At 46.5% G+C, this 26835-nt stretch overlaps 1 protein-coding gene across 3 annotated transcripts in view; it reads left to right on the top strand.

The window, feature by feature from the left end:
• Nucleotides 1-6061: 6061 nt before the first annotated feature.
• CRACDL (CRACD like) overlaps nt 6062-26835 on the top strand; it is a 140933-nt gene continuing 120159 nt past the window's right edge. The window contains exon 1 of one of the 3 annotated variants that reach the window (XM_058684376.1): nt 6062-6389. The gene's annotated coding sequence lies outside the window, so the exon portion shown is untranslated. The other 2 variants (XM_058684375.1, XM_058684377.1) reach the window with 2 other exon arrangements.

Genomic DNA, 26835 nt, shown 5'->3' with positions numbered 1-26835 from the left:
TACATTTGTGTCCAATTCTGGAGTCTCTATTCTATTCCATTGGTCTATGTATCTGTTTTTGTGCCAATACCATGCTGTCTTGATGATTACAGCTTTGTAGTAGAGGTTAAATTCTGGGATTCTGATGCCTCCCACTTTAGTTTTTTTCTTCAATATTACTTTGGCTATTTGGGGTCTTTCGTGGTTCCATACAAAATTTAGGATTGCTTGTCCTATCTTTGAGAAGAATGCTGGTGCAATTTTGATTAGGATTGCACTGAATGTGTAGATTTCTTTGGGTAGTATTGACATTTTAACAATATTTATTCTTCCAATCCATCGAAAGAGTAAGATTTTATGAAACTTAGCATCTGTGATGGGGCGCCTGGGTGGCGCAGTCGGTTAAGCGTCGACTTCAGCCAGGTCACGATCTCGCGGTCCGTGAGTCCGAGCCCCGCGTCAGGCTCTGGGCTGATGGCTCGGAGCCTGGAGCCTGTTTCCGATTCTGTGTCTCCCTCTCTCTGCCCCTCCCCCGTTCATGCTCTGTCTCTCTCTGTCCCAAAAATAAATTTAAAAAAAAAAAAAAACGTTGAAAAAAAAAAAAAAAGAAACTTAGCATCTGTGATAAATTTCTCACAGCTGGAACTTCCCAGGCCCAGCCAACACTAAACCAGGATTATTGAGTATTCCTATTTCACTAACCTGAAATACCTAAGTACAGATCAATAAACTGGCCCCACAGGATAAAAAGTATCTAAGGAAATGCATTCCACCAGGGAAAATATAGAATGCTCTGAACTTATTCTGAACATAAGTCCATTTGGTTTTATAATCTGCCACCTATTAAAAAATGTTGTAAAGATTTATGAGAAAACATTCAGAACCATGGAAATAAAGATATGATCTAAATGCAGAGCCTCATGACTGTTAGAATTGTCTTGAAAAGAGTTAATCACTAGTTAGAGCTGAAATGCACACTGCTGCTCGATTGTGTGAACAAAACTGTACCTGCCTGGATGTGTGGTGACAGATGATGCCATGTAAATAACAGGTAAGGAAGTAGGAAATATAAAAGAAAGCAAACAGGTGCTCAATGCCTGACTAAATGTTAATAGAATTTCTTAGAACAAAGCATCAACATCAAATGATGTAGATGAGAATCCCTGCCTGATCTCTAGACCACATTTCCAGACTCACATGAAAAATGGGATTATGATGGACCCCCTTTCAAATTTGTAAAAATTCAGCCCTGTATGTAGGAAATACTTAGAAATACTATGTAAATGTCAAGACTTTAGAGTCATATCTGGGCTCTGACACTTAGTCACAAGAGAAATTCAAATGGGGATCTTGGAAAGCAACTAGTATAGTACGATGTATAATAGGTACTCAGGAAATGATAGGTATCATGATCATATTTACATATTTGATCCATCTTCCTAGGTGCTAATCTTGGAGGAAGGAGGTGCAAGCCAATCTTATTTAAAATTTAAGAGTCAGGGAGATACCATCTTACATCTTGGTACAGAGATAAGTGTTGTTGGGGTGGGGGTGGGACACTGAGAAAGTTCAGTCCTGATAACTTTAATTTTCTCTGAAGAAGGAAGCAAAACCATCTGTTCAAAAGAGTATGATGGGGACAGAGAACACACGCCGCATGAGAGCAGTCAGGGCTAGTTGCTCTGGAGAACAGGGGAAGAAGCCACCCACAAACAAATGAAAGTATTGTCCAATTGTGTCCTTTGGGTCTTCTACCTCTGATTCAATCAGACTCTCAGACCCATTCATAGCCATTGACTCAGGAATTCCTCCTCTGGATCTCTCCTAAGGATATAATTATGAATGCAGACAAATTATGTACACAGATATTTGTCAAAGAATGGTTTGGAATACTTTGAAGTTGGAAACTGCACCAGGGAAATGGTAAAACAAATTATGATATATCTACATAATGACTATTAGCCGGTTATTAAAATTTATTTTTACTTGGTTATATACTTGATTAACATACTTAGCTATCACATGGAAGATACTTGTGTTATAATGTAGTTGAAAAAAAAAATCGGGACTCAGAATTGTGTATTTGGCTTCATCTCAACTATGCAGAAGACATTTGGTTTTGCAGGCTAACTCCAATGCCTTTTTTTTATAAAAGAAAAACTGGAAGGAAAACAATAAAATGGCAACAGTGATTCCTTTGGGATTGGAATTACTGAGGGAGGGAGGGGCAGAGAAAGAGGGAGACACAGAATCCGAAGCAGGCTCCAGGCTCTGGGCTGTCAGCACAGAGCTCGATGCGAGTCTCAAACCCATGAACTGTGAGATCATGACCTGAGCCAAAGTCGGAGTCTTAACCAACTGAGCCACCCAGGCGTCCCAAATGTTTGTGGTTTTGGACTGCATGGTTCTTTGATTTTCCTTGGCAGCATGGAAAGGCCTTGCTGTAGGAACAGAGGAGTCTCATGTACAGGTGGGGTTTCAACCAGGAAGGCAGAGCAGGAGGACCAAGAGATGATAGCCCTGGGGGTGCGGAAGAGAACAGTTGGGGTAATATCCATGGGGATCAGGGCTGCAAAGGATACATGCTGTGCAGGTATGACTCTTAGGACAAAAGAACAAAGAGCAGAAGGTCCCTGGAAGGCGAAAGAGCAAGAGGTTTGGAAACAGGGAGCAAGACCAGGGTGGGAAAGAGATGGGAAGAGAGAGTGGGTACTGTAGATTAATGCATTTGAGGTAGATAGAGCAATCCAAGGTTGTGACGAATCACTATGGGAGTTGATGAATTAAGATATTATCAAGCAACTACTATGTAGCAGCACTGTGCTAAGTGCTGGATATGTAACAAAAATGTTCAAAACAGATACAGACTCTGCCCTCTGGGAGTCATGCTCTGCTGGGGCAGTTCAGTATGGAACCAAAAATGACCCCCTACAAAGTGTGATATGTGCTCTAAAGAAGAGGTGCAAGTGGGGCGCCTGGGTGGCGCAGTCGGTTAAGGGTCCCACTTCAGCCAGGTCACGATCTCGCGGTCCGTGAGTTCGAGCCCCGCGTCAGGCTCTGGGCTGATGGCTCGGAGCCTGGAGCCTGTTTCCGATTCTGTGTCTCCCTCTCTCTCTGCCCCTCCCCCGTTCATGCTCTGTCTCTCTCTGTCCCAAAAATAAATAAAAAACGTTGAAAAAAAAAATTAAAAAAAAAAAAAAAAAAGAAGAGGTGCAAGTGGGAAATACAGGCCAGAAAAAAAGACCAAAGGAACTGAAACTCAAGTCAAAACCTGAAGGATGAAAGGGGTGAGGGTAACGTGAAGGGCAGGGGCAAAGCATTCCAGGAGAGGGGGCTGCTCAAGGAAGCACATCAAAGGAGGTAAGAAGTTGAGCTTTTTGGAAACTGGAAGAAGAGCAGTTTGGCTGCTGTGCAGTGAGCAGATGGTGGCACTGAAAGGAAGTCTATGAAAGACATGGGCAAGGAACAGACCAGACCCTCTTACGGGATTTGGATTTTCTCCTGACTGGATGGAAGCTACAGAAGGGCTTTGAAAGAGGGAAATGACATGGTCACTCATGATTACTGGAGGAGATTGGGAGGGACAGGGGCTGAGATCTGGATACTGCTGGACAGCCAGCCAGTGGAGAAAGTCCCTCAGGAATAGGGTTCATGTGGCCTCTGACTGTGAGGTGGTTCAGTTTGACCCCTGTCACCAAGACTCACCGGGCAACAGGCCTCTTGTCATGAGAAGGATAGTATCGTTTTTTCCTAGATGGTTCCTGGCTGTTCCTTGGCTCTAATTCTCTGCCCAGGTAGGGATGCCTATACCTATGGGGTCTGAATTTTTGGAACCCAAAGAAAGACAGGCAGTTTGTCTTATGAAGATCCAAGAGCAGAATCCTGGGATGAAACACTAGACTTAAATACTGTTGTTTTCTGATAATTCCATAGGATTCCTCTTCTGGAGTGTGGGAAGGGCTACTCCTCCTTTCTTTTCTAAACTAAAAGGCAGTTTTCAGTTTGCAGAATTAGTTGCCACTTTTAGAAAGGCAGCCTGTTTTGGTGCTGAGGGTGCAGACTGGGGGTTCAAATCCTAGTTCTGCCACTACTTCCTGCATGAGCACATTACTTGCCATTTTCATGCCTGAGTCTTTTCATCCACAACATGGAGATAATAGCAGAACCTCATGTGTAAAGTGGGGGTAATGGCTGGTCTCAGCTCAGGGTTCTTCTGGGAACTGAATGATTTAAACGAGTGATTAATTGCAAATGGCTTAGAACAGTGCTTGGCATTTGATAAAAATGTGTCCCCAGATGAGGTGCAGTATACTTAGAAATAGTATAGTCTTTCTTTTGCCAGATCAGTGAGGTTCTCAGGGATAGCTGTGAAAGGTTTCCTGAGACTTGGAGAGGGGAGGAGGGAGGGACAGAAATAAAAGAACAGCTATGCTCTTAGCTTTATGGTTGTCTGTACAGGCTTCTAGAAACTGTACATGGTTCTCGTTTTCCTTTGAACTTTTAGGAAAGCCTTGCTAATATTTTTAGACTTTTCTCCACCCAGCTTCAAGGTTTGGTCCAAGAAGCATTAAGGAGGGAAAGAATTCTCTTGAGCCACATGGCAGGGCCCTGGGGACTGGAGTTCTCAGCAAGAAGGTGCAAGTGCCTGGGAGGTGGGAGAGGGGACATTTTTAAAGGATGAAGGTGACTGCTCTACTAGGTAACAGATAATTTCCCATTTCCCTAACCTATTCACATAGTTCCCTACCACTTTTTAAAAAATGTTTACTTATTTTTGAGACAGTGGGAGTGGGGAAGGGTCAGAGAGCAAGAGAGACAGAGAGAGACAGAGACAGAGGATCCAAAGTGGGCTCAGCAGCAGCAAGCCCGATGCAGGGCTCGAACTCACCAACCATGAGATCATGAGATCAACCAACTGAGCCACCCAGGCACCCTCCCTAACACTTTCTATTTTGGATGTTGACACCATGTTGTTCTTTCTCAGCCTTAGCTAATCACCAAGAACTTTGGCTTTTGTTCTCTCAAAACCAACAGTAACTTCAAAAGCCACCCACAGTGCACGCAAATAAAGCTAAAGGCTTAAGATAGTCTGGAACAAATAAAATTCTAAGGTGGAAAGGTGACTTACAGAGTCGATAAATATTTAGTAGTTACAACCCCCAAAAATGTGATTTTGAATAGGAAGGAGCAGAGACTTAAGGTGAGAGAAGGGTGTGTAGATTTGCTTATAGTTGTTCAGTTTAGTTTGAGGATTTTGAAAAGAGGACACACACCAAAGTCATTGTCCTGAGGGTGATGAGTCATCTATTTTGAATGCAGGTGATTAACTTGGGGTCTGTAGACTGATTCCCAATATATATTTATTGCTTTCATGCAAGAAATTTATAAAGCTCTTAACCATCAAAACGGTGCCTTTAAGCAAATAGCTTGTGCTAAAAGGATTATAAAAAAATTTTAAAGGCAACTTCTCTTTATATGCTCAAGTGAGTGGGATGTGTCTTTAGCCTTTTTTCCCTGTCTCTTCTTGTATTTGGGATTTTGATCCCACTTAAAGCCAAAGGTGTAGAATGCCTCTTCCAGGGTTCTACCCTGGCTCTTCTGCAACTAGTCGTGCAGACGTCGGCTTCTCGGGTCCTCAGTTGTCCGTCAGGATGTGGTGCAGATTCCGGGTGGTCCCCACATAACAGCGCCGTCAATGATAATTCAGACGTCAGATAACACCCTCTGAACGTTAACTTTTTCTCTTCTAGCTGGAGTGTGAAAGTTTCTCGCGTGTAAGCTGTAGTGGCCTAGGTCTCTGCGGGGATACAGTTCACGTTCATCTTCCTCCTTGCAGGAAAAGCTCCCTGCTCTTGCTCCCTGCAATCAGCAGACCAAGACTTCCATGAGGGCTCTTTAGTTGATTAGCTGAGCGACCACCCGAGGCCAGCACGTTTCCTAAGACGATCTCCTTAAAAGGACCAGCCTGTCTTTAAAAGGAAAAAAAGGGGGGGGGGGGGGCAGGGGGTAGCCAGCGAGCCTGAGAAGTCATCAGCAGCCTTTCTTCCCACACTTGTGGTATCACAACAATGATTCACCTCAACACAGGGCGGCAGCTTCCCTAATTAGCCTGGAGACGCTCCGGACCCACACGGTTATAAAAAAACAACTTTTACTTTTATTCAAATGTACAGTTCCCACCCACTGCGCCCACTCCCTCCAGCCCCGGGCCGGCGGGCCGCCTGCTTTGCCGGGCGGATCAGGAGCCCCCTAGGCCCCGCGCCGTCGGGCCACGAAGCCCCCTGGTGACCTGGAAGGTTGAGGCTGGAGTTGGGGCCGAATCCCTCTCGAGGGTATTCAAGTGAGCCGGAACGTGAACGCCTCGTCCTCCAGGCCCGTCGGGGTCGCTGGTGGACCCCGGCCTCGCCAAGGTAGGGGTGGCCTGGCCCGGAGCCCCGACAGCGTCGCCGAGTGGGCCGGCCAAGGCGGGGCGGCGGGAGCAGCCGCGGGGTGCGCAGGGGTCCCCGCCCGGCGCGTGGGGACAGCCTGGGCACGCCGGCGCCTTCCCCCACGAGCTGTGGGCAGCGACTCAGGCTGTTGGGTGGCGGCGGCGGGAGCGGCGCGCCGCGGGGGAGGTGCGCGCGGCGGCCGCGGGCGAGCGGAGCCGCGCGGCGTCCGCCCCCGCCGAGCCGAGAGGAGCCGAGCGGAGCCGGCGCGCCCGGGGCTGGGAGCGCGCGCCGAGGCAGGCTGAGGGCCGGCAGCGGGAGCGTCGCGCCCGCGCCCCGCTCTCAAGACCCCGACCGGGCCCGTGGCGAGGCAAGCTGACACCTGCTGCGTCGGGCCGCGGGCCGCAGCGTTCCCGCGCGGGTGCCGGAGCGGTTTCGGGCGGGGGCCGCCGGGCGCGCGCGCCCACGGCAGGAGCGTTCCCCGCACGCTGCGGACGGTGTTCCTCCAGCGCTTCGCCGAGCCCGGGCCACGCTCCTGAGCCAGGTACCCGGGCGGTCTGCAGCGGGCTGGCCTCGAAGCGTGCGTGGGCTGGCGACCGGTGGCGCGGGGAGACCTGGGCGGGGGCGGCGCGGACCCAGTAGCGCCCCGACGTCTGCCCAGGTGTGTGGCCGGCCAGGGCAGAGCCCACGCGGCCAGGTGCCCCTCGGACTGGGGGTTGGGGGGGGTGGGGGGGCCGCGTGGGGCAGCGCGGGCCTGGGCAGAGATGAGCCAGACACGCTCACGCAAGTGCCCAAAGTTTCCCTTTGCTCACTTTGCTGGACTTAACTTTGAATTGTGAGGTGAAGCATAGCAGTTTCAAGCTTTAAGAGGGAAGTCGATCTTGCTGGGTCTGGATCGTTAGTATACGAAGTATTTGTGCCTGCTGTCTCTAAAGGCCATGGCAGGAGAAATTAGTGGACAAAGTCACTAAATGCCTTTTTTATGTGTTAGTTAATGGTTTATTTGTAGACAGGTTTTAGGCTTCGGTTACAAGCCACCAGTAAGGAATTCTGGGTTCCATGTAAGAAATATTCAAATTGGGGGGCGTTGTCTTAAAAAAATTATAGTTGACATGCAATGTTGTATGAGTTTCCAGGGTATGATTTGACAGTTCTATAAGTTACGCAGTACTCACCACAGTGTTCAAAATTTTAATCAACAACATATATCTTGAACAGATGCTTCATATCTGGCAGGGCTTTAATTTGAGGTTAAATAACAGCATAGGTAGTTACTCAAATGAGCTAACATTTGGCTTTGAAATGCAGGGAAAAAGGAATGCCACCGTTTGAATCGGACTTGTGTAGGTACAGGCTGACAGCTGGCATCGTGTCACTGCTGAACACTTAATTTTTAGCCAGGAAATCTCTCCAGTGAGAGACAAGCAGCTGTGTGATCTTTTTAGAGGATCACCCCATACCTTCTCAAGCTATCTTAAAATATCCTCCCTTATTCAAGCCTGCAAGCTTTCTTCATTTACATAACGCAGGCAGTGGACCATGGAATAGAATCTCTTTAGACCCCTGGTATTCAATCTGGAACTCAGTCACCTCATCCCCCACACACCTGGAATCATGGAGCAGGGGAGTCACTCCTGAGAGCCCTTTGAGGTTATAAAATTGTGGGGGGAAACATCTGGAGAGGGCCCCGCAGTGGTGTCTGGGATCCCTGCCTTTGGGAGCTGGTGGAGAAGGGTTGAACTGGCTGGTTTCCTGGCTCTGCCCCAGTCCTGTGCTGAGCCATGTTGGAGCCTGAGGCAAAGGGAAAAATCACTAATCTGGATCCTGTCTTTAGTTAAAATTGTAATATTTAGCACGACATAGATTTTGTGTTTATTTTGACGTTTTAAAACACTGCATTAAGACGTTTGCCTTGTGGAGCTTTTGGTCTCCCTTTAAATTTTGCGTCTGAGGTGAATGCCTCACTTGCCTCACCGTAGTTCTAGACTTGCCTGTGAGTCCAGGTGCTTAACTTCTGCAAGCATCAGTTTCCTCACCTATAAAATAAAAAAAAAAAGTAGACCCTCCATGGATGTTGTACAACTAAAGCGTAGCATCTGGCTGTTTACATAGGACTAGGCATATGGGGACCATGAAAGGGTGGCTGTCCTATTTGTATTTTCCCGAATCTTCCTGAGTTTTGGTTTGCACTCAGCAAAATGGGAGTAATAATAGCCAATTCACAGGGATGCTGTCAGGGTTAAATGAGAGAATGTGTGTGAAGGTGCTGGCCCTCCTGGAGGGTAAGTTTTCTGTGATGGCTTGGTGGGCCCCGGATTTGCCTTGCAAGGTCACAACCACTTCCTTTCCCCTTTGGAAGTTAGCCTTGTGCCTTGTCATGCACAGACACTCATAAATTCTGTTTGTGTTGCATTGAGACCCCACAGAAGCTTTTGAATCAAAGTAGAGATGTTTCTTGCCCAGGACTTATTTTGGAGTGGTGAAGTTCACCAGCCACAAGTTGTAGTTAGCAAAATGTTTTATAAATGAACTTAATTTTGCTACTCCAAACAAACGACTTTGGTTCCCTTTTGGTATATTTAGTCCTTGTTTATGATTGTGATTTTCCTGAGCCTAAGTCAAGTGATATTATCTCAGTCACTAGCTTAAGGCAGCTTGGTCCCTTGAGAGTCAGTCTCTCAGTCTCTCTAGGTTACTCTTGGGGGCCCCTTCTCCCCACAGGTGGTCTCTGGGCACCAGGACAAGGTTGGCATCATGTAAAGGTGTGTGGGAGAGTGGCCTCTTGCTGGCCTTCTATTCCTCTTGCTGATGCATTTCCCATCACCACCACTGAGCCTTCTTTCCCTCCTCCACTGAGTGTGGTGTAGCTGGGTGTCACTGGGGTGAGCTACAGCTGGGACCTGGCTCCTGCAACTGGCTGTGAGGTCGGCACACTCGAGCTCTCTTCTAGGTCTCTCCTGGGCACCCGAGAAACTGCCCGGATCATGTGGCACTATGTTAGGCTTCCATTTCTGCTCTACTGAGTGGTCCTCAGTGTTCCCAATAGGAAGCAGGACAAAAACTTCCCATGTTTTGTGTTCCCCTCAACCTTCCATGGATTTTTCTTCCCTCACCACCTCTTCTCTAGGTGGTACAAAGTGGTGGGGGCGGGGGGGAGGGTGCTCAGTCCCTTCAGCTTCCCCTTTTCTTAGTAAGGGAAGAGTGTTTTTTTTTTTTTTAAGATTTTATTTTTAAATAATCTCTACACCCAACATGGGCTCAGACTTACAACCCTGAGGTTGAGTTTCATGCTCCACTGACTGAGCCAGTCAGGCACCCCAAGAGTTTTTTTTTTTTTAACCTATGGGGCAAGAGTCTTAAGTCATATCTTCTGTTCTCTGTGCATTATGACTTAGAATAAAAAAAGAATTAAACATCATCTCACCTCCCCACACACCCCCCCCACCTTTGAAAAATCAGATGCATCCTGATGAGGTGGGAAGGAGGCAGGGAAGAACAAACTGGGAAAATAGGGAAAAAGTTCCCTTCCTCTCCCTGTTCTCCGTCTTTCTGGCCACGCTGACCTGGGTTATGGGCACTGGACTTCTTAATACATGAAAAAGACTGGGAAAGATATAGAACCTGCTGGAAATACCAGTCACAGGCTGGGAGGAAATGGGGAAAGAGCAGCTTTGAAGCTTTGTTGGTGGGTGGGAGAAGAGACTAGTTTTCTGCTATACATTACTGAGTCCAGCCCAGTAAACCAGTTTCAGGTGGATTAATGTCTTTCAAACCATTACCCCCTATTTATGCTGCTGTTTCTTCATCATCAGAATGATCCACTGTGTGCTTTGCATTTACTAAAAGCATAAGAGAAACAGAAAAATCCAAGTCATAATTAGTTGCTTCTTCAGGGTGCTTAGGAATTATTTGAAGAATAAGATTAGCCTTTAGGAAGTCTAAAGCTGTAAACCCAAGCTCTGGGTTTTGTTTTCACACTCAGTGGTTGGAAGGTGAAGTGGTCAGGGAAGGCTTCTTGGAGGGGGTGACTTTAAGTAACATTAAGACTTTGCCACATGGATGTGAGATGAAAGAGAGCTTTCCATGAGAAGGAGCTCTTGAGTGCCTAGAGACAGAAAGGCCTTCCCAGGGGTGGCCTTTCAGGATGTGCTCATGGCTTGACCCTTCTTGGTGTCATGTTTATCCCTTTTGTTGTCTAGGTACCTGTAAACACTGGCACAGTTACTGTCATCTGTAGGTAGGACAACAGGAGTGGTCAGCTCTCTAAATTCCTTGTGTTTTCCCAAACTAATGGAAATCAGAGGTGTTTTCATCTACCCTGTTTTCTTAGATATTTGCACCTGGAAAATAATTTCAAACTTTTGGGTCAGGTCAGTGGTCCTTGAGATATGTTTGTGATTCTGATGAGTTAGTTACCTTGGAATTCTTTGTATTGCTTTAACGTGCTATAACCCATAATTCTGAGCTCAGTGGGTCATGAACCAGAAGATGCCATGTGAGTACTCATGGAATTTAGTGGCTAATAGACAGGGAACAGTGAGACAGGTGTGACCATGCACCCAGGGGCTCCTTCTCATTGGTGTCAACCCCTGACTCCATGCAGACACTTGTACTTTTCAGATGCAGATTCCTGGTAGGAAGGACTCTAAAATATTTTTCTTATGATTAAGGTATCTGTGAAAAGAAATTACAGAAGATCTTTTTGAAAGTTGAGGAGTAGACAGTTATTTAGTTGCTCAAGCCTCTTCCTATCCCTGGTGTGTGAGGCTAATTTGTAAATGTATGAAATTTGAGAACTTCTGGAATACTTGGCCTCACGTCTGAGGTCCATTCACCAGTCTCTGCATCCTTTCTGACCCCCAAATTCTCATGTTTGTGGGAGGCAATAGAAGCATTAGCTGTGGTGTGCGATTTTCCCAAGAAACTGCTCTCTGAATGTGGCATATGAAAATGTCAGAGGTGTTTTGCTTTCTTAAAGTAAGTGATCCAGCCAAGGGGGGCAGTCAGGGCGCTGGTTTCAGCTGTGGCACTTAAGAGTCCCTGTGACCTCAGGCACCCCAGAGAATAGGGGGGGGGGTTTACTCATATGTGCACACACACACACACACACACACACAAGCATTACTTGAGGTATTGTATCAGCAGAAGAAATGCTTCATAAATTATTTATGACTATTCTTCCATTTCCTTTCTTAGAACGTGAAGGGTACTTATTATAATTCCCAATTAGGACCCCTAATAAAGTACCCTACAGCAATAAAGGGTCCTTCTGCATCTGAGATCTGATGGCATTTAAGGAAAATGAGCAAATGTGCTACAGAGTGACCCTGAGAAAAGTTAGTGGTAGATGTCATGTGGGGAAAGGCCTTGATGCAATTTAAAGCACACAGTGAGAAGTGAGGGGAAAGCGATGGGAAGGGTAGCACAGGTAGGATAGGGTGAAAGTGGGTGGAAGACCTTCAGCATCTGGGTCCTGGGGTACACTGTGGTCATGGGCTCCATCTCTCTCTACAGCATTAGCTGTCCCTGCTAGTATGTGGTTACAAGGACCAGTTAAAGTACTAGCGGAAGGGCCATAGATAGGACACACACACACACACACACACACACACACACACACACACACACTTGTTCTATTGGTGAGACTCGTAGGGACAATTCTGCCCTGCCACATCTGTGGCTCCTCAGCGAGCCTGATGAACAGCCATGGATTAGAAGATCAGAATGGGTGTCACCAATGGGTAACCAAATTGCAACCAATATTAGGTTCCTCTTATATATTTAATGTTATACATAAGAATACGTCATGAATATTTAGTACCTTTTCAGCATTTAGTGTATCATGAATATTTACTGCCCAGCTACTTTGGGTATATTTAGTACCTCATGAATATTAGGTATCTCTTGTCCTTCCACACCTTTCTGTCTGTTTGATATACACATGTTCTCTTTACTGAGTTTTATCTATACTAAACATATCTTATAAGTCATCCATCCCCTTTGCTGTCTTTTCTTTAGAATTGAATATTCTCAAATAACATGACAAATGTACATTACACCAGCCTAGTCTCTTAAAATAAATTTCCAGGTTATATATATTTTTGTGAAGCCATTGTCCTATCAGGATGGGTGTCTGAGGTGTGTGGGGGCCTCTGGGACCGGGTGTAGGTCTGTATAGGCTGATAAAGCTTGCTCATGTGCACTTCAAGTTTGCAGATGGACAGTGAACTGTGTGCTCAGGGCTGGTTTCTGCTCTTGGCCCCTCAGGAAAGAAGTGACCATGGGAGAATGTCCATCCGAGAGGCTATACCTGTTGTTTTGAGCCTTGCGCAAGCTGGTCTCAACTCTTAGCTCTTTTTGGTTGGGTGCAGCTGTGTGGCCAGGCACAACATCTGCACCAGCAGGGACAGGGACAGGAGCATTGGATGTGGGGTCACAGTTCACCTGGGGCCTAGGCTCAGCCCTGGGCCTCTTGAGTTCTCCTCCCTGGTCTGCAGCTGATGTGGGCAATGCAGTGAGCTGCTCTGGAGCACCATCCCCTCTCTGCACCTGCTGTTCCAACCTGTGTCTAATACCACACTCCTGGTCCAGAGGTTCCATCATCTTGCTTTAATACATTAATTACTCCCCATTTCTTCCCCTCTATTCCCTGAAAAGTGGTAGCAGGAACTTTTTCATGGGTCCTTTCTGCATGGACAATTTGTGACATGGAAGCGACAAGCGCGAACCCTGCTGATGGAAATGGGGAGGAGGATGGGATTTGGGGGCGGGTCAGGCCCACGCACTGGACATCGTACCACTTCACCTGGTGCTTTGTTCTCTGTGAACTGGGCTTATTTCCTCAGGAACTGAAGTGGTCACGTATGTTTGGATGGTTGCTGGGTGGCAGCTGCATGCTCCATTGGAAATCAGATCTTTAAATCACCATGTATTAGCGTTTCCAGTATACCGTCTGGGTGAAACAGGCTCTTCACGTACAAACACAAAACATTTTGCAGATCTGAGTCACTGTTTTCTGAGGCTTGGCCTGTGTCATCTTGTTTTCATCATGGCCTCCATGAGCAGAGATGGTTCTTTCAGCTGAGGTGTTCGTGCTAGCAAGGCTTCCCTGGTACCACGTTTAGAGATGAAATTACTGGTTGTGTTTCATGGGCCCTGGGGCAGCCCAGAGGCATCCCTCGATAGTGGAGGAACCACTGCAGGCAAGACTCTGCCAGTCCAGCAGGCAGGGAAGGCCCAGAAGGTCGTGAACTTGGTGTGGGGCAGGCCTGCCAGACGCCCAGAATGCCGACCAGACGTGTGATTTGGCTCGTCGCAGTCAGGCTGCTCCTTGGCTGCTCCCTTGTGTGGCACAAGGCCAGGTGCGGCACAACAGACTGGCTCCACCACGAGGCAAAGCCGGGGGCAGAACATGAGTGGGCGTCTTGCTAGATCTGGGGCACGTCCTCCCAAATTTTTGTCTGTGCTATACCGAATATTCATGTGTGTGTGTGTGCACGCAAAAGTACCTGTTTAATATGAAGAGGTAATATCTACATTGTTTCGTGCTGCCCTTTCTTTCTTTCTTTCTTTCTTTCTTTCTTTCTTTCTTGTATATGTCTTTATTTGAGAAAGACAGAGAGAGTGCGCATGCAAGTCGGGGAGGAGGAGAGAAAGAGGGAGGGAGAGAGTCCCAAGCAGGCTCTGCACTGTCAGTGTGCAAAGCCCGATGCAGGGCTTGAACTCACGAACTGCAAGATCATGACCTGAGCTGAAATCAAGAGTCAGATGCTTAACCAACTCAGCCACCCAGGTGCCCCTGCCTTTTCAAAATTAGTATTGTGTGTTGAGTCTCTTTTCCACATTGCTAGATATTCTTTCTTAGTATTGGTTGTGTGGCTGTGAGGAGCTCCCATAGGATGGGCAGGCCCAGCCTACATAACCCAAGTCCTCTGTTGGATCGATGTCTACTTAAATTATTTTCAACCCTTAGCCACTTAGTAATGGTAGGACGGTGAACATCTTTGTCATGCTTATAATCCAAACATTTGTCTGGTTGGTTCCTTCCAAGTACTATCTCATAAGTAGATTTCCTGTGTATGTACATGCCTCCTCCTTTAATATGCCCTGCCTGGAATAATTTTTTTTTTTCACACCAAGGTGTTTGTGTGTGTGTGTGTGTGTGTGTGTGTGTGTGCATGTGTGTATGTATGAGAGAGAGAAATTTCCCTCCTCTTGGCCAACAGTGTCTTCAACATCTGTGTTATTCAGGATTTGCTCGAGTTAGTTTAGGCAGAAGAGGATTTAATGCAGGAAATTCAGGGCCAGCAGAATCATTGGAAGCTTGGCCCTTGGCCAGACCTACAGGAGTGACCCCCAGAACAACACTGCAGGGCTGGCTGGACAGAAGCTGCTGCCTCCAACCCCAGACCCATTCCGTGGAGGGTCCCTCCTGCTCAGTGTACATCCATGAAGCTGGGAACAAGGCTGTGGGACTTCCACACCCTTCTCCCCGCATGGAAAAACCTGATGCTTCTGCGGAGGTGGTGGTGTCTGTTAGCAGAGATGCACAGGAGACTCTTCCATGTGGGGAGCCTGGCAGGAAGGGAGGCTAGGAAGTCAATTTATGAACTATATTTCTCCTTGGTTTTCTAGCCTCTAGCAGGCAGTGAGCAAGCCAGGGAGTGTGAACAGAATCTCAGCCTTTATTTGTTTTTCTGATGTTGTCCTTTTAGTGTTGTATCTGAAGCAGGCAGAGGTGAGGTTCACAGAATGTAGCCACAGGTATGGTGATGGGCCTGGGTCCCTGTCTCACAGAATCAGTTGTTCTGCTCTTAGAGAAGGCCCAGAATCTTTCACGGATAAGGTTTTCATTTCAGTTGCCTTGGACATGAGCTCCAGTCCCCTTCCTACTCACTAAAAACCAGATTAGAAGCTTCTCCAGCCTGAGCTTTGTTCAGATAGGTGACAAAACAACATGAAGCCATGTACCAATAGTTCCTGCAGACTTGCCTTTTCTATGAACCATGTATTTGAAAATCAGATCCCTGGAGACCTGCCTCAATGGGAAGGGTGTGGGTTGTCTAGTTGTTTTCTCTTGACATTGGAGACCCTTTGCTCTCTCCCCCTTTCTTGGTGGTGTCGTGTTAATGTTGAACAGCCCTGTTATTAGGCATGGGGAGGAAGCAGGAGTTAGCGTACTGTCAAGTTAAGACTCAGATTTTTTTTCATGAGCCATAATTGATCAGCAGTCAATTTATGAACTATATTTCTTCTTGCCTCTCCAAACAGGCTTTTGTGCATAATTACTGTGAATTCAGGTGTCTGTATAGTGCCAAGTTCCCCCTCTGAGTGGATTACTGCATTTTCAGTTGTTCAGGAAAAGCATTGCTGAGGAAGGGTTCCAGGAAAGACTGTGTCTTTAGCAACCCTCAGCCCATGGGTGGCCCATGGTGTTTTGGTGACTGTGGGGGTCAGCTACCAACCTGATGTGCACACCTTTCTGGCCCTAAACAGGCCCTCCACCCCTTACAGTAAATGTTACCCTTCAGAGATTGACTATTTAAAGCAACCTGATGGTCCCTAACTCAAAGCTCTGAGGGAGATGCTGGGGGTGAGGAAAGAAGGAGCCCAGCTTCCTCCCAACTCCAGATGGGATGTGACAGCCTTTGGGACCAGTTCTTGGAGGGTCCAAAAGATCATTATTTTAGAGACCCATCAGAGAAACCCATATCTTTTACAAAGGAGAACGTATTGGTGATTTGATATATCCCAAGTGATTCACTTTGGGTTTCAACAGCACCTTCCTTCTGTAAATTAAAAATAGAACTTGACAGAGCCGGTCACTATACGGTAAAACCTTGGTTTGCGAACACAATTCATTCTGGAAAACATGCTTATAATCTAAAGCTCTTGTATATCAAAGCGAATTTCCCCATAAGAAATAATGGAAACTCAGATGATTCGTTCCACAACCCAAAAATATTCATGTAAAAATGATTACAATACTGTAATATAATATAAAGAAAATACAAAATATAAAGAGAAATAAATTAAGCTGCTCTTACCTTTGAAAACCTTCGTGGCTGATGTGAGGGAGATGAGAGAGGAGGGTTATTGTGTAGGATGACTTTTACTATCGCTAACGGAATCACTGCTGTCTGTTGGCTCAATGGAATCTTTTTCTGTATGGAGGCAATTGGATAGTCTCACATTGATATTGACTAGAGTACAATATTAATAAGCACTTGTCATATACTGTATTTAATGTAACTGGCAATAGGCAGTAGAGGAAAGGGTCTGTATCTGCAGGAAGCCTGACCTAGAATGAAACAAAGCATCCCAAGCTTACTCGTGTATGGAAAAGCAAAGGACAGTTCATTGGTGCTTTGAAGTGACAAAAAATACACTAGTGCCAGTTGTGGGCACTCTCCAACGTTCTAAAAAGTCACTGATTTCTGCCAAACACTGGGGCCTGAGACAGAGCATCCTAGCATGGGAGATCACCTGTAATCCCAGAGAGAGAGAGAGAAAGAGAGAGAGAGAGAGAGAGAGAGAGAGAGAGAGAGAGAGAGAAACCATTGGCTCAGTTGTGATCATGTGATGTTTGGCATCACATTCTGCTCATATCACAAGACACTGCTCATTTATCAATTTAAAATTTATAGAAATATTTGCTCATCTTGCAGAACACTCTCAGAACAAGCTACTTGTAATCCAGTACTATACTTACTACCTGTTGAACACTGGGCACCATTTTGGGTATTTCCCCTTCATCATCTTACTGAAGCCTGTGATCACGCTGTACATTTTATAAATAAGGAAACTGAGGCCCCGAGAAGTGAAGTAACTTGGCCAGGGTTCCTCAGCTAGTGAGCGAAAGAGCTGTGAACCCAGCTCCACTCACTGCTCCCCCTGTTTCTCTCAGAAGATGATTTCCCCTTGAAAATAGCCTCTGTTTCCGAGGATGTGGAGAAACAGGAACCCTCTTGCACTGTTGGTGGGAATGCAAACTTGTGCAGCCACTCTGGAAAACAGTGTGGAGGTTCCTCAAAAAATTAAAAATAGAACTACCTTATGACCTAGCAATTGCACTACTAGGAATTTACCCCAGGGACACAGGAGTGCTGATGCATAGGGGCACATGTACCCCAATATTTATAGCAACACTGTCAACAGTAGCCAAATTATGGAAAGAGCCTAAATGTCCATCACCTAATGAATGGATAAAGATGTGGTTTATATATACAATGGAATACTACTTGGCAATGAAAAAGAATGAAATCGTGCCATTTGCAGCAACGTGGATGGAACTGGAAGGTAATATGCTGAGTGAAATAGAGAAGTACAGATATCATATTTGTCACTCATATATAGATCTTGAGAAACTTAATGGAAGGCCATGGGGAAAGGGAAGGGGAAAAAATAGATGCAAACAGTGAGAGAGGGAGGCAAACCACAAGAGACTATTAAATACAGAGAACAAACAGGGTGGATGGGGTAGAGGGGAAAATGGGTGATGGGCATTGAGGAGGGCACTTGTTGGGATGAGCACTGGGTGTTGTATGTGAGCCAATTTGACAATAAATTATAGTAAAAAAACCTGTTTCTCTAGTGTGCAACCGAGGTACTTACCCACACAAGCGCTGTGTGGTTGTTGGCTTTATTGCTGTTACTATTTAGCGAACATGCCCAGATGCTGTCATGATTGCTTTACTCTCACTGTTTTTATCCCGATTTTACAGAGGAGCAAACTGAGGCACAGGGAGGTTATGGGACTTACCTAAATCACCAGTACCCAGTGGAGCGGGGATTTGAACCCAGTGTCCTTTCCTTGTTGCCCTGCTTTTAACCTGTCTTGAACTTTTAACTTGCAATGACTGGGAAGTGTCCTTATAACTCCCCCAGGGTTTTACTTAATGGGAGGGAACACTCTTGGAAAATCAGTCCTGTTGGTGTTCACAGAGCCTGGAGGGGCTCCTTACTCCCCAGTCAGATTCCTTCTGAGCCCACCTCCCTGACATTCCAGCCACAACTGGAGTCTAGGTGGAGACCTTTCTTCCCTCCTGCCTCTCTCTCTCGGCTGCCTGCAGCAGATTTTGCAGGAAAGGAGAGGAGGGGAACGTCACGGATGGAGGTGGCAAGGGCACAGGTACAGGCTGAAGGCTGGGCTAACCACACCCTGGCAGACCCCTGGCTGTTTGGGTGACCTTGAGGACAGCCTTGATCTCACTTTCCAACTGCACACACTGGGAGATTGAGATACGTGCCTCCCAGGGTTGTTGGGAGAAGAAAAGGCAATAGTTTATGTGGAAATGGCAGACATGCTGTAACCAGTGTATAAGAGTGAGTTAGAAATGACATTTTATTTTAATTGTTATTATAATTTAGCCCTTTTTATTAATACATTTCTAGGAAGAGTAAGGCCTCGTGACTGGGGGCTCTGGGCACAAAGCCTAACTCTCCTCTTCTCCAGCCTCATGGTCTCTCAGTGCCTGGGTTCCCCATGGGGGTGGGACTAGCACCGGCCTCGGAGGATTCATGTGGGGACTGGCTGGAGTGCTAATGTCCCAGGGCAAGCACGTACTTAGCCCCAGCTCTTAAGTACTTGCTCACCTGAAGGCCTGCAAGTTAAATAGCTGCCATCTGTGAGAATAAAAACCAAAGTGACAGTGGGGGAGAACGGATTGGAGCCACCAATGGTTGAACAGGTATGTCTTCCAGGCACTATTAGGCACTTATATGACCTCACTAATTCTGCGAATAACCTTTAAAAGTAGAAATGATTATCACTCTTTTGAGGTGAGGAAACTAAAGCTCAGGGAGGTGAAGTTGATGTGCGGGTCCCCATCACAGGAGACCCAGGGGGCTGCATCCTGAGTCTTTCTGGCTCTATGGGGCTATTCTAAGTGAACTGTTCACCATGTACCAGCATGATTAACTGCAGGAACAAATACTTCCCCCAAAATCATCTGTTCTCGTTTCTCCCCCATTCCCAGATAAACACTGCTGTTGTGGCATCGTGTTATGCTCTCCTAGTTCTTTGCTCTTCTGATGGACATAGACAGAGTCTTTTGTGCAAAGTGGCAGTTTAAACCCCTCACGGCCAACCAAACTGGAATTCCCATCTGAACCCACGTCAAGGAGCAGTATCCAGGATGGCTGCCGTGGTGTTTGGTTTCTTAAAGGCTGTTGGTTCTCCCCTAAAGCTAGAGTGCCTGGTCTTTCTGAGAATGAGGGTCCCTTTGTAACATTGAACAATTTGGGAAACGTTTCACATGACAGTAACTGTATTTTCATGAGCCATCAAGAAGTGTCACTGACGGGGCGCCTGGGTGGCTCGGTCGGTTAAGTGTCTGACTTCGGCTCAGGTCATGATCTCGCAGTCTGTGAGTTCGAGCCCCGCGTCGGGCTCTGTGCTGACAGCTCAGAGCCTGGAGCCTGTTTCGGATTCTCTGTCTCCCTCTCTCTCTGCCCCTCCCCTGTTCACGCGCTGTCTCTCTCTGTCTCAAAAATAAATAAACGTTAAAAAAAAATTAAAAAAAAAAAAAAAGAAGTGTCACTGCTCAGTATAGCTTTAGTATTAGAAATATACAGGTCATCAGGGCGCCTGGATGGCTCCATTGGTTTTGCATCTGAATCTTGATTATGGCTCAGGCCATGATCCCAGGGTTGTGGGATCCAGCTGATGCTCAGCATGGAGCCTGATTAAGATTCATATTCTCTCTCTCTCTCTCTCTCTCTCTCTCTCTCTGCCTCACTCATGTGCTCTCTCTCTCTCTCTCTCTCTCTTAAAAAAAAAGGGAGAAAAAAGAAAAGGAAAAAAAAGAAATACACAGGTTGTCTTAGCCACGTAGGGACCCTGAGGCACCTGAGACCCCTCTCTTCTACATGGACTCTAACAGAAGGCTCTGGGACTCTTGCAGCCATGTCTTTCCCTCAGTAACACAGTCTCAAAGGGTGACTTGGCCTCCTGTCTACCTGTGAGAGATAGCCAGGTATTGAGCTAATTTGAATACGAAATCTATAGCCAGAAGAAAACCAGGCAAAAGTCCCTGAGACAAACTTGTCAGTTTAACCAGTCCCACTGGTTAAAGTCCTTGTCTGTTTATTCAATGTTCCTTCAGGACACACTTATTAAGGCCCCTGTGAAGCTCACAGTCTGTACAGTAGCTCTAGATATAAAGGCATAAGTGCAGTGAATGTGACAGGTGAGGGCAGTGGATTCCACTGAGGCAGGCTGTGCAGGGTCTGGGTTGTAGAGACACTGGCCAGGCTTGAGCTGGGTCTTCCACAGGGAGTTTGCAGGGAACCCTGCTGGGCTCATGGTAGGATGGAGCTGACTGGCCCAGTAGCTATGGGAGGCTGAGAGTCCATAATAGTTTTAGGGCCCACAACAATGTTTTAATTTCTTTTAAAATCCAAAGGAAAACATGAACTTTAGGCTCAACAAAATGTGTTAATATATAATAACATCATCTTTATGCTGATGCAACTGTAACATATACTTTTTAAATTTTTCTTTAATAGAGGAAGGGGCCTATGTAGGCAAAGGTGCCTAGAGCCCAAAACAGTCATAATGTGGCAGGATGGCAGAGTGACCTCCTGACCCAGGGAACTGCCTGAGCTGAGTCACACAGGCAGGGATGACCCAGGTTAGGAAGGGACCGCTCAGAGGCTTGGCTTAGCAATGCAATGGGGTTGGGGGAAAAGCAGGGACCCTGAAAAGACCGTCTCAACTTTGGCCACAGCCTGTTCATTGAAGGCAAACAGCCCTTGGTTTTGCAGGCTCAGGACCAAGTGTTTGGGTGCCTCAGCCTTAGGCATCACTGAGAGGTAGATGCGAGGGAATTTTAGGACCTTCAGAATATTAGCTAAACCCAGAAAAGGTTGGATTTCTCAAATGTGAGGTATTTGCGGCGGCGGGTCGGGGGGAGGGGGTTCTAGTCCCACCCTGGTCACTTGGGGTTGAGGCTTACACCTTTGAAAACATTTCCTCATCTGAAAGCTGGGGCAGTAATTCATACAGTTTTGCTGAGGGAATTAGATAGCACATGTCGAGGGCCTTCCTAGCCCAGTGCCTGGCCTGTAGGCACTGTCAAATGCTGGTTTCTTCTTTCCTTGTATACTTGGCCTCATTCAGGGCAGGCCAAGGAGATGGAGGTGTGCTTACCTGGGCCGTGCCTTGGCCTGGTACCAGCATCACTTGTGGCTGCCCTAGCCTTACCTACCAGGCTGACTCAGAAGGTCTGGGTGGGACCATAATTTGTGTTTAACAAGCTTTACAGGTGTATCTGCTGTGTGGCCAGGGTTGAGGGCTTTGGCCTTCACCTGAGCACGTCTGTGCCACAGTTTGGTAGATTTGATTTCCAAGACCGAGGCTCCCACCTTTTTGAGGGAGGGGGGAGCCTGAGGCCTCGTGTGGGGAGAGTCCAAGAGCGCAAGGCTGGGCTGGCCTGGGTCCCATCCACCCTGAAGAGGCACAGGCACTCTTTGTCCTCGGCCCCACGGGCCTCCCCTTCTTCCTGGAATACTTCTTTCTTTTGGCTTGAGGAATGAGCAGAGCTGAGTGGCTTTTCTCCACACTGACGTTTCCAGTTTCCCTCATCTACTTTGTCAACACATGTTTGTTGCAGCCATGTGCATGGCACAGTGATTTGAGGCAGGACAGCTTAGATGTGGGCCAGGCCTTCATGGCATCACCTGATAGAACACAGATGTGTGCCTCTTATCATAAAGTAGACTAAAGTAAGGGCTACTCCACAAGGTGCACACCCTGTGGGGATTAATGAATTGAAATTACGGAGGCAGCGTTGATGGATCTGGAGGAGTGAATGCCACTTCTACGGTCAGGGTAGCATGTCCAGTTGGAGGGAGAGTGTGGCATGTGTAGGACAGGCCGTGTCTGATGGCATAGGACACGGATGGTATGGAGGGCTGAAGAGGGCAGCAGAGTTTAAAGAAGTGGGCTGTGGCTGGACTAGGAAGGCTGGGCATCCCACAGGAAAGTGCTGGCACTCTTGAGTGGTCATGTCCCTGGGGGCTTGTGGAGGCGACCACTCAGTAAGGGCTTTGGAACCAGCTGTGCTTGGCTCAGGAGAAGTTGTAGAGACAGTGCTTACCCACAGAAGTGTGTGCCGTGAAGCCTCTCTGCCTGTGAAAAAAAAAAAGTCAGGAAATGTGATGGAGAAGCAGTTCCCTTCACTATAGAATCAAAGATGGAACACCTAGGAAAGGCACTCATAGGAAATGTGTAGAACCTGTATGCAGAACACGATAAGGTTGCCCTGGAGACACAAAAGAGCAATTGTATAAATAAAAATGTTCAGCATGCTTCTGGAAGGGAGGGGTCAATGTTTTACATATTTAAATTGTTCCCAAATTATGGATTTAATGCAACTCCCAGCCAGAACCTGGATGGATAACCTACCAGATATTGAAACATTATAAACTTAAATGAAACATTTTGATATTGGGATGATAATATCATGGTAAACATATCCATGAAACAGACTAGAAAGTCTGGAAAATAGAAGTTAGTAGATTTAGTTAATATTTAACCCCTTGGGAAACCATCAGGTCCTTTATTCGTATCAAACCTCAAAATATACTCCCTGAAATATATAAATTTTAAAATGAAATGATGAGGGGCGCCTGGGTGGCTCAGTCGGTTAAGCATCCGGACTTCGGCTCAGGTCATGATCTCACAGTCTGTGAGTTCGAGTCCCGCGTTGGGCTCTGTGCTGACAGCTCAGAACCTGGAGCCTGCTTCAGATTCTGTGTCTCCCTCTCTCTCTGACCTTCCCCTGTTCATGCTCTGTCTCTCTCTGTCTCAAAAATAAATAAACATTAAAAAAAATTTAAAATGAAATGATGAAATTCACTTTAGCTAAGTATTTGAGAAATTATCAGATGAGAAACATCTTTTTACATGTGATACCAGAGACAGGAGGCACAAGGCTAGAATTGTTTTTGTTTGTTCATTGGGGAGAATAAAAACTGTAGTACACCAATAGGAGAAACCCAAAAGCAAAATCAAAAGTCAATTGATAAACTAAGAAAAAATTCCTGCAATGTGTGTGACACATACCCTCTTACATAAACAAATCATCATTGATATGGAGAAGTGTTTTATGAATAAAGTTGCCAGTAGGAAAGTGGGTAAAGGATATGAACTTGTTTTAAATGGCAGCAAATGTGAGAAAGAAGGTCAATCTTACAGTAATTAAATAGGTACATATTAAAATTAGATACTACTTTTTTGCTATCAAATGAGCAAGTTTTGGGTGTGTTTTTTTTTTTGTTTTTGTGAATGATGGTGCTCAGCACAAGTGGAGATGTGTGGCAGGGGCTCTGTTGTGCCTTTAGGAGGGGAAAGTATAAGCGCTCTGCCAAGCAGCTTTGGCAGAATGTCCCAAAACCTGTAAAGGAATACATCCTTTATCCTGGTGATTCTACTTTTAGGAATTTTCCCCAAGAAAACAATGAAATATGCAGTCAGAAAGTTTCTATGCAAGGATGTTCCTCACAATGTTATTTATAAGGATGAAAATTTGGAAGCAATTTAAACATCCAATAATGGGGAATGAGTCATTCGCATGCCAGAGAGCAGTGGAGCCCTTGAGAGTGTTTCTGAGGATGTTTAGTCAAAGGAACTTCATGGTCTCAGGCTAAATGAAGAAGGCAGGAAAGATGGCAGCCAGAGCTGAGAGATGATGGGTGTTCAGGACCCCGGAGGGAGAGAGCCAGAGTGAGGAAGGGAGAAGTTTGGGTGAATAGGCCAGCCTTCACATTTGTTTACATTCCCTTCAGCGACTTTTGATTGAACAGGTACTGGGTGCATGGCATTGTCATTTTGGTTCTATTTAGAGCACAAGAAAGTTTGGGTGGACTGATCGAAAGGAAGGGGTGGTGATACTCTCAGAGGCTCAGGCAGGCTCTCACTCAGGGTCACAGACCCGTGTCCCCCCAGCCCCTCCAGACAGGCTCTGCTGTTCTACCCCTCTCCTGGCTGCTCCCCCCTTCCCCAGGAGCTACTTTTTCCTACTTCTTCTTCTCAGTGTGCCTCAGGGATGGGAGTTTAAAACCAAAAAAAAAAAAAAAAAAAAAAAATCTGAAAAACCCAAACAAACAAAAACTCAGGAGGTACAATTTTAAATTAAAAAAAAAATCTTTCTGAAAAAGATATTGCCTTCTACATAAAAAAAAAAAATTTACATGTTATTTATGTATGTGTATAGGGAAAGTACTAGAAGCAAACATTATTAAAATGTTTCTGGTCAGCTCTGACAGAATTATGGGAGATTTAATATTTTTTTTTGTATTTTTTCTTATAATCAGCATGGATGACTTTCTTTTAAAAAAAAAAGCAGCTGTATGGAGATATAATTGACACACAATGTGCACACGTTTAAATGCACAATCTGATAAGTTTTGACATATGTACACACCCATAAAACCAACACCACAGTCAAGACAATGAACATATCCATCACCCCCAGAGGTGCCTCATGCCCTTTGTAATCTCCTCTCTCTACTCCTGCAAGACAACCACCCATCCACTCTCTGCCACTGTTATTCAATTAACATTCCCTGGAATTTTATGTAAATTGATTCTTGCAGTATGTAGTCTCCTTGTCTGACTTCTTTGAGTCTCTAATTGTTTTGTAGTTCATCCATATTATTGTGGGTATCAGTGATTTAGTCTTTTTTATTGCTAAGTAATATTCCATTGTGTGGATACAACAGGTTTTTTTTGTTTTGGTTTTGGTTTTGGTTTTTTTTTTACAGCCCAGCGAATTACTTTTGTAATGAAGAAAAGCCCCATTTTTCTAAGCATACCCTGAGATTGGATAGTGTTGTGAGAGTTTGGGTTCCTGCTATCCATCCCTCTCTGGAAGCTTGGGGCAGTTTTCCAGTCCTGACACAGTGACTTTAAGGGCAGCAATCTGGTAAGCCCCGAGGGACCATATGCTATCATTTGCCAAACAAAGGCTTGGCCAAGCCTTTGAACACTTGTGCTGTATATGGTCAGAGTTTGATTTGGGTTCTAAGGAGACTAAGTTCTGGTTAGCAAACATTTTAAAGACCTGCCTTTGTGCTTCACCTCAGTTGTAGAGTTGGAGAAAGCTTTGTTGAAGGAGCTTGACCTCTTGTCACAAATTGGCGTTGAGTTTGTAACTTTCACATGTCACATGGACCCTGGCTGTGCCGCTACCCATCAATGACCGCTCTCCCCCTGTCCCTGCAGCCCTTCTTTTTTTTTTTTTTTCAATATATGAAATTTATTGTCAAATTGGTTTCCATACAACACCCAGTGCTCATCCCAAAAGGTCCTGCAGCCCCTTCTGTGCCCCACCTGCTCAGTGCAGCCCCCACCCCATCTCCCTGCCGCTCCTGTCCTTCCCTCAGACAAAGCTGACAGCCCTCTTCCCTCTGCTCTCGGGTGATTTTTGCAAGGTCTCCCTGTCTCCTAGTTTAACACAAACCTACACAGCTCCTGTAGGACTCCAGACTCCCCAAGGTCTTGGGACAGTCATTTGTTAGTCATCACTAGTCCCTGTGGGCACAGTGACAGACACTGGCATGCTCTCACCCCATTTGTTGCTGTGCTCGTCACTGGGGGTCCTGGAAGGGCCTCTAGAGTGCTTGGAAGCCAGTCTACTGTGATACTCTGCTCTGGCCTCCTCTAGACCCTTCTAGGCCCAAAGGAAGGACTTAGCTACTCCTGTTTCCGTGCAAAAAGGAGACACAGCAAGGGGTAGCCCTTCTTCTACACTCTGTAAAGCTCCTTGTCCCTGGGCCTGAGTTTCCTAATGTCTGTCATGTGATATCCTTTTCTTTTCTTATCATTCTGAGTAAGGGTTAGACCCAGTCCCTGGGCTAGGCCAGGATGTGGACCCTCCCATCCTGCTGACCTCCTTCCCCCTATTATTACTCTACCCTGAGGGCCCCCTGTCAACTCCTTTACCAAAACCACCCACACTGAAAGAGACCTATGGCCGACCAGGTAGCTGATGCCCAGATGCCTGGGTCCCCTGCTGTGGATTGCACCCCTTTGCCCACTGTGCACCTGCTAGTCAGCAGACATGTCTCAAGGGGCTGGGGCCCTGCTCTGGGAGCAGCATCAGAGGCTGAGGGTCACCCTCCCCTTCCTTCTCTCTCAGGGGTCTTACATTCCAGGCATGAGACTGGCAAACAAACACCAGGAGGATGGGTGGCTGGCTGTGCAGGACCTCCTCTTGGAGGGGTGCTGGCTAATGGTCACACCTGCACTCAAGACCACCCTGCCTCCTCCCACAGGGGCCCTCCTGTTAGGAGACAACAAGGGTCCTGTTGGTGGCGAGGGCCCAGGTTTCCTCCTGGTGAACAGTTGCCTTTGTGAACTAGGCACAGCTCCCCAGAAGGTGGAGGAGGGGTGGGGGCAGGGCTCCCCTCTTTCCAGCAGGGACTC

This window comes from Neofelis nebulosa, chromosome 9, assembly GCF_028018385.1.
Source record: "Neofelis nebulosa isolate mNeoNeb1 chromosome 9, mNeoNeb1.pri, whole genome shotgun sequence".
NCBI lineage: Eukaryota > Metazoa > Chordata > Mammalia > Carnivora > Felidae > Neofelis > Neofelis nebulosa.
The sequence above is the reverse complement of the archived record's forward strand: the minus strand, read 5'-3'. Positions and strand labels throughout refer to the sequence as shown.